This window comes from Nannospalax galili, unplaced genomic scaffold (assembly GCF_000622305.1).
Source record: "Nannospalax galili isolate Female #2095 unplaced genomic scaffold, S.galili_v1.0 scaffold378, whole genome shotgun sequence".
NCBI classification, from domain to species: Eukaryota; Metazoa; Chordata; class Mammalia; order Rodentia; family Spalacidae; genus Nannospalax; species Nannospalax galili.
The window spans coordinates 668466-675849 of NW_008341875.1; the positions used below are offsets into that span (position 1 = coordinate 668466).

The 7384-nt window shown below is 38.9% G+C and overlaps 1 pseudogene; it reads right to left on the minus strand.

The window, feature by feature from the left end:
- Positions 1 to 1459: 1459 nt before the first annotated feature.
- LOC103737697 lies at positions 1460 to 3044 on the minus strand (annotated as a pseudogene).
- Positions 3045 to 7384: the final 4340 nt, after the last annotated feature.

Genomic DNA, 7384 nt, shown 5'->3' on the forward strand with positions numbered 1-7384 from the left:
CAGGAACAAGGAGGCAGGAGTTGGAGCACAGGCCATGGAGGAATGCTGCTTACTGGCTTGCTCTCCTGGCCCCTGCTCAGCCTGCTTGCTTATGCAACACAGACTCACCTGGCCAGGGGTGGCACCATCCACAATGGGCTGGGCCCTCCCACATCACTCTTCAAGAATATGCCCCTCAGACATGGCCACAGGCCAGTCCAATAGAGACACTTCCCCATTTGAGGCTCCCTCAACCCAGGTGTGTCAAGTTGACACTAAAGCTACCCAGCACAGACCCATTCATCATTCAATAGTGTCTAGTTTACTCTCCATGGGTTCATGTAGAACTTGAGCTATTTTTGCTATTGATTATAAGCTTTATGGTATTGTAGTTTAGTAGAATGTATGGAATTATTTCATTTTTTATATTTTTTGAGATTTTTTTGTGTGTGACTCAGAATTTTGTCAATTTTAGAAAAACTTGCATGGGCTGCTGAGTAGAAAGTGTAGTCTTCAGCATTTGGGTGGAATATTCTGTTTATATCTATTAGGTCCATTTCATGTAAGAAGTCTTTTAATCCAGATGTCTGTTTATTCTTTTTCCAGTTGACCTGTCTATTGAGAATAGTGGGGTACTAAAGTCACCTGCTATTATGGAGGTGGGATTAATCTCTGTTTTACAGTCCTGGACTAGTATTTTTATGAAATTGGGAGCTCCAAAGTCTGGTGCATAAATGTTCATGATTGTAACGTCATGGTCAATTGTTCCTTTGATTATAATGAAGTAACGCTCTTTATCTCTTCTGATTAGTTTTAATTTTAAGTCTATTTTGTCAGATATTTGAATTGCAACATCTGTTCGCTTCATCCAGCCATTTGCTTGGAATTTGTTTTTCTATCCTTTTACCCTAAGGAAGTTTCTATCCTTGAATTTTAGATGATTTTCTTGAAGACACCAAAAAGTGGGTTTTCTTTCTTTCTTTTATTTCATAGTCAGATGGAGAAATTTGTTTTAAAATAGAAACAAGCATACATTGGGCTTTGAACAATTTAATATTAGATGAAAGGAAAAAAAAGAGCCATTTAGTCCAAGAGTCCGTATGGAACAATATCCATATCCATGCAAAATTCACATAAGGAGCACTTAAGTTGAAGTGAAAATCTGCCATCCTCCCTACCTCTGTCTGCTCAGTGTCCACTGGCCAGAATGGTACATTCCTGTCCTGAGTGCCACTCTTAGATGCCTGACAGCTAACATCCAGGTTCATGTAAGGGTCATGGTTAAGTGTTGTGGTTCTTTCCAAACACAAGAAGAGAGGATGCTCAGGGATGCTGAGAAATGTTCTGAAAGATTTGGCAATGCAGAAGAAGTCGTGTCTAGGAATTTCCCAAAGCCTCCAGGAATACTCATCCACCCCAGGCTGCACTGTGCTGTGCTGCCTAGAGGCCTGGGCTGAGATTTTCAGTCTGAGTGGGATTTCTATTTGGGCTGCTCTCCATAAGACTACCCAAATTCATTCACCCTGCTCTTATCCACAGGTTTAAGCTGCTGCTGGTAAACCAAGAACACCATGTGGGTCCCTGAAGCAGGCCAGCTGGTGAGACATGGGCCTGGTGATGATAAAGGCAAAGATGTCATCAATGAAGGTGTTGAAAGCCTTGTAGGTGAATGTCTTCCAGGGCAGGTATGCCACAGACTTCATCTTGTAATTGACAAAGAGATGAGGCAACATGAAGAGGAATCCAAAGGCATAAACCCCATTGACAAACCTGTTGATGAACGAGGAATATCAACTCGTACACTTGACATTCGGGAGTGAGTAGACAGCACCTCCAACACAGAGAGGGTAGAGCAGGTAAGATAAGCACTTCATGCGCTGCATATCATACTTCTCAGTCATTTTCTCAGACTCACTGTAGGTGCCAAACTGAAACACAGGACACAGACCCCTCCAGGCCACTGTCATTTTCAATGCTTTCTTCACTTTCCAGTGCTCAATGGCAGCCTCCACACCTCCAAGGATCAGCACCAGGTGGCTTGTCTGCTCATCTAACAGGAAGAGGAAGATGACCATGGTGCTGAAGGAGCACCAGAGCACTGCTTTTGTGGACATTCTGATCATGCTCTTCATTTTCTTCCAGAAAATGATGTCATTTTTAAATGCCAGAAAATCAAAGAGAAGATGAAATGCTGCGACAAAGAATGTCAACGGTAAGAGATACAGATACAAAAATTCCCTTTACTTCATCAATGACTTTTTCTGGAAATCCGAACTGCTGTAGAGAGTACATGGTGTCCTGCATGTGGATCCAGAAGCACACTTGCCCTGAGATCTTGTCATAGGACACAGTGGGTTACTCGGTGGTGGAATGGTTTATCATCATGAAGTCCTTCACTCTCACTAGGTTGCTTAACTGGTCTAGCCGACGAACAGGGTGGGGAGGTAGTACACTGTCTTCCCAAGTTGAATCATCTTCATGTATCAATGCACATCTGCAGGCAAGGAGGACCAATCAAAGACAAGTCATCCACCATCACATTCAATGTCAACCTGGGTCTCCAGGGAGAGACAGGCTCGTCCATGGCGTTGGATGGCTTCTTATCTGCTTCTATCTGCTGTGCAGGGCAGACTCCCCAGTGAGCAGGTTAATTTATTCTGGTTTGGGGATTATGTAGATAGAGGACTGACCAGGTGCACCTGCTTTCCATCATGTCAGGGCAGAATTTGGTTTAGAAACATTAACTGTCCTTTCAAATTTAAACTCCACATCAAAGCCTTCCACATCCAAGACCAGGTCCATGTTATTCTTTGCACCTAGACTGGATCTTGTGGTGGTGTAAACACTCAGTTGCATCTTGGGCCGCCATGCCAGGTAGGGCTGGATGCAGTTGGCATTGCCCTTGCACAGGTGGGTGTAGATGATACCACATGACCCAGCAGGTGTGCACCACTTACGCCACAAATGCCCACTATCAATCTGGTGAAGGAGCTGCGGCTGCTCCAAAGGGCACTGCTGCTCCCGTCATGCTCAGCCACGGATGCCCCGAAGCTGCAGGCCTCCATTGAAAACCAAGGTGCTAAGTGGGGCAGGCACCACCAGACTTACTTCTGCCTGCCCCTGGCTTTGCAGGATTCGCCAACCACCACTGGGTTTTCTTTCTTTATCCATTCCACTAGCCTGTGTCTTTTGCCAGGGGAATTGAGGCAACTGATATTTAGCGTTATTATTGAAAGAAATGTATTGGATGCTGTCATTTTAATTTCTTTGTGCTTGTGTTTCCCGTTATTATACCTTTCTTTATTTTCTTTCTGTAGCTTCTTGGGTATATACATTCCTTTCTTTGATAATTTCTATTGCTTTGTGTAGCTCTTTAAGCCAGTTTCGTGGACATGGATTCTTTCTGACTATTTATGTCATGAAAAATTGTCCTTTCCCCTTTGATCTTGATAGATAATTTTGCTGGAAAAACTATTCGGGTTGGTATCCATGGTTGCTTGGGACTGGGACAGGGACACTTTGTCCAGGCTCTTCTGGCTTTCATAATTTACATTGAAGTCAGTTCTAATTCTGATGGGTTTTCCTCTAGCAGCTTTCAGTAACCTCTCTTTGTTTCGTACATTTAATGTTTTTACTATGATATGCCATGGTGAGTTTCTATTCTAATTATGTGTAATTAGTTTTATATGTGCTTCTTGAATCTCCATTGGTCTATCTTTCCTTAATTTAGGGAAGTCCATCTATAATCCTGTTGAAGATCTGTTCAATGCCATTGGCCTGAGATTCTACTCCTTCCTATATGCCTATACTTTATAGACTTGGTCTTTTCATATTGTCCCATATTTCCCAAGTATTCCATTCCTGTTTGGTTTTTTGTTTGTTTCTTTGTTTTTTTGAATTTTACATAGTCTTTGCCTAATGAGTCCAGATCTTCAACTTTGTCATCCAGTCTTAATATTTTGTTTTCCATTTCATTCATTCTGCTTGTGAGGCTTTCTCTTTTGTTTCCAATTGGTTTATTGAACTTTTCAACCTCATGTACATTTCTGTTTGGATTTTCTTCACTATTTATATCTCTTTTGTGTATTCAATTTTCAAGTCATGAATTGTTTTTCATATTTCATTAATCTGCATATTTGTATATTCTTGGGCTTTCATCATAAGTCTATGCCTTTCCTCTTTGTGTTCTTTGTGTTTTCTTTACGTTCTTTGATCATGTTTATAATTGTTCTTTTAATTTCTGCATCTTGGGGTTCCTTAGGGTAGTACTCATTGTAGTGCACTTCTGTAGGACCAGTGAATTTTGTTGGGGACATATTTTTCTGGTTTTTCATATTGTTTGTGTTTTTCATTGCCATTTTGGCATATGGATAGTCTTTCTTGGGTATGTGTTCAATAGAAACTTTTACTCTGTTTTTGTTTAATTCAAATTTGGGTCTATTAATATGGATTATAATTTGGTTATTTTTTGTTCAGGTGTAGAAAATAAATTGGTGTGTGTTTCAGGATCTTGCAAGATAGTAGACTTGTCTGGGTGGATGGTGGGACAGGGTAGTAGGTAGGCAGTTCTGGTTTGCTGGAGGGCTGGTCTGTATCAAACAGAGATCTCAGGAGCCAGTGGAGTCTATGCTAAGGAGTTTAGCTAGTCTGGGTTAGGAAGCTAGTCCAGGGATCTCAGGCAAAGGAATTAGAACCCACCTGGATCCAAGGCTGGCAGGGGACAGGGTGGGGGTGAATGACAGGACTGGAATAGAGATGCAGTGAGCTGGATCTTACTTATCAGTGTCCTAGCTGGCTGATGGGGAAGATAGCAGTGGTGGGACCACCTGAGTAAGGATTTAACAATCTGTGGAACCATGTTTGCTAGTCTGGGTTATTTGGGCTTTCATTTTTTATATCTCTTACAGAGTGCTCTTTTTTGGCATTGTTTTTTCTTGGTTTACCAAGTCTTTTAGGTGCATCAAAAATTTATTTATGTGATGTGCTTCAAATTTTTTGGTGTAGGCTCTTAACTTTATAAAATTCTTCTTAAGACTGCATTCATTTTGTCCCATGAGTTTAGGTATGTTGTGTTTCCATTTTCATTCAATTCTAAGTACTTTTAAATTCCCTTCTTGATTTCTCCTATGATTCAGTAATGTGCTATTTAACTTTCATGAGTTTGTGTATTTTTTTCCATTGTTATTCTTTTGATATCTATCTGTATTGTTTGTGGTCAGATAGAACACAGGGTAGTATTACAATTTTCCTAAATATTTGGAGATCTGCAATGTGTCCTAATATGTGAACAATTATGCACAAAATTTCATGGACTGCTGAAAAGAAAATATATTCTTTTTTTTGTTTGAGTGGAATGTTCTTTAGATATCTGATAGGTCCATGTGATTTATGATGTCATTTAAATTTAAGGTTTTTCTATTTAGTTTCTCTCTGATTGACCTGGTCTCTTTTCACCCAGTATCACTGTGTTGGAGTAAATTTAGATGTAAAAACGTTTTTTGTTTTTGTTTTGTTTTATCAATCTCTGTAACCTTGTCTGTGGTACATAAATCCTTTCGTATTTTTTATTTATTGAGTATGAAATAACCTTTCCTCTAACTTCTGACTAGTTTTACATTAAAGTATATTTTGACAGACATTACTATAGCTACATCTGCTTGTTTCATTTTTTCCATTTCTTTGAAATGTATTTTTTCCATCGTTTCACCTCAAGATGGTATTGATCATTATTTTAAGGTATGTTTCTTGAAGATTAAAATAAATGAATCGTGTTTCTAATCCAATCAATTAGTCTGTGTCTTTTTACTGAGGAGCTGAGATCATCAATACTGAGAATTATTGACCAATGTTAATCGATTCCTGTTCTTAGTACTGTAGGTTTTTTTTTTTTTTTTTTTTTTTTTTTTTGTCTTCTCTTTTACTTCTTTTGGTAAACTGTTAATGATGATTTATTTACTCTTTGTGCCCTCTCGAGAGTTTTAAATTTTCTCTTCAGAGTAGAGTAGTCCAACAAGTAATCACTATAATGCTGATTTTGTGGAAGTAAATTTTTTATGTCTCTTTTTATCATGGGAATTTTTTCTTTCTCCTTCAATAATAGCTGAGAGTTTTCATGAGTAAAGTAGTCTGGGAAGGAATCTGTGTTCATTCATGAGTTGTATGCCAGTGATCCAAGCTCTTCTGGCTACCATAGTCTCCACTGAAAAGTCAGTTGTTATTCTGATGCACCTGCCTTTACATGTGACTTGTTCTTGTTCTCTCACAACTTTCAGTATCATTTCTTTGTTTTGTACATTTAGATTTTTGACAATTATAGGATCTGGGGAGATTTCTTCCTGGTTCTGTCTACTTGGTTTTCTGTATCTCACTTATACTTCATAGATATCTCTTTGTCTAGATTTGGATTGGAATTTTTTTATATATTACTAAAAATATGTTCTTTGCCTTAGACCTGTGTTTCTTCTCACTTTTATGTCTACTATTTGTAGGTTTTGTCTTTGTAAAATGTCTCAGTTGTCTTGCATACTCCATTCATGGTTGATTTTTAGATTTGACATTAAAAAATTATTGAATTTTTGTGATTTGCCTTAAATATATCTTGATGGCATTTCAATCCTTTCCTCTGTGTGCACTTCCCTTTACTGACTCCAGCCCAAGTTAATGTTCTGTACATATAAAATTCTATTTATAACTCTAGAAGTCCTTCAACATGAGTTCTGCATTGTGAAATCTGGTTAATCTACCAAGAATTCCATCCCTGTTAGAGACCCTTCCCCTGTAAAAGGGAGAAATTTTCTCTCCCCATCTGAACAGCTATCAGTTGCAAAAAGTTCCTTAGGTTGGGTTGGGATTTCTTACAACTTCTTTATGATTGTGCTAGGTCTTTGTCTGGTTTACATTGGCATGGGGATTTTTCATGCTATCACCATTGTTGTCATCATTTTGCATGCTGTGAATTCTGGTGTGCAACTTCCCAGTTGTCTGAAAACTCAGTTACCTTGTGGTTATTCAACACTACTGGCTCATGCAATCTTTCTGTCTCCCTGTTCTACAATGATCTCCAAGACTTGTGGACAGAGGTTTGCAGTAGATGTACTATTCAGGGATAAATACTCTGTGGTCTCTTGTTCTCTGCAGATTGGCCAATTTTAAGTTTCTATATTAATCCCCATCTACTGTATAAGGAAAATTTTCTGGTGGGAGTTGAGAGATGCATTCATATTATATGAAGAGGAAGTATTGATGATATGTCACTTGGAGTTATGCTTTTCACACACATATTCTCTATATTTGACCAGTTGTGTAACTCTGTAATAGTATCCATCTGTTGCATAAAGGATCTTTTTTGCTGAGTGGTGAGAGGTACACTTGTCTGAGAGACAACTGTAAGAGAGTGAATATATAA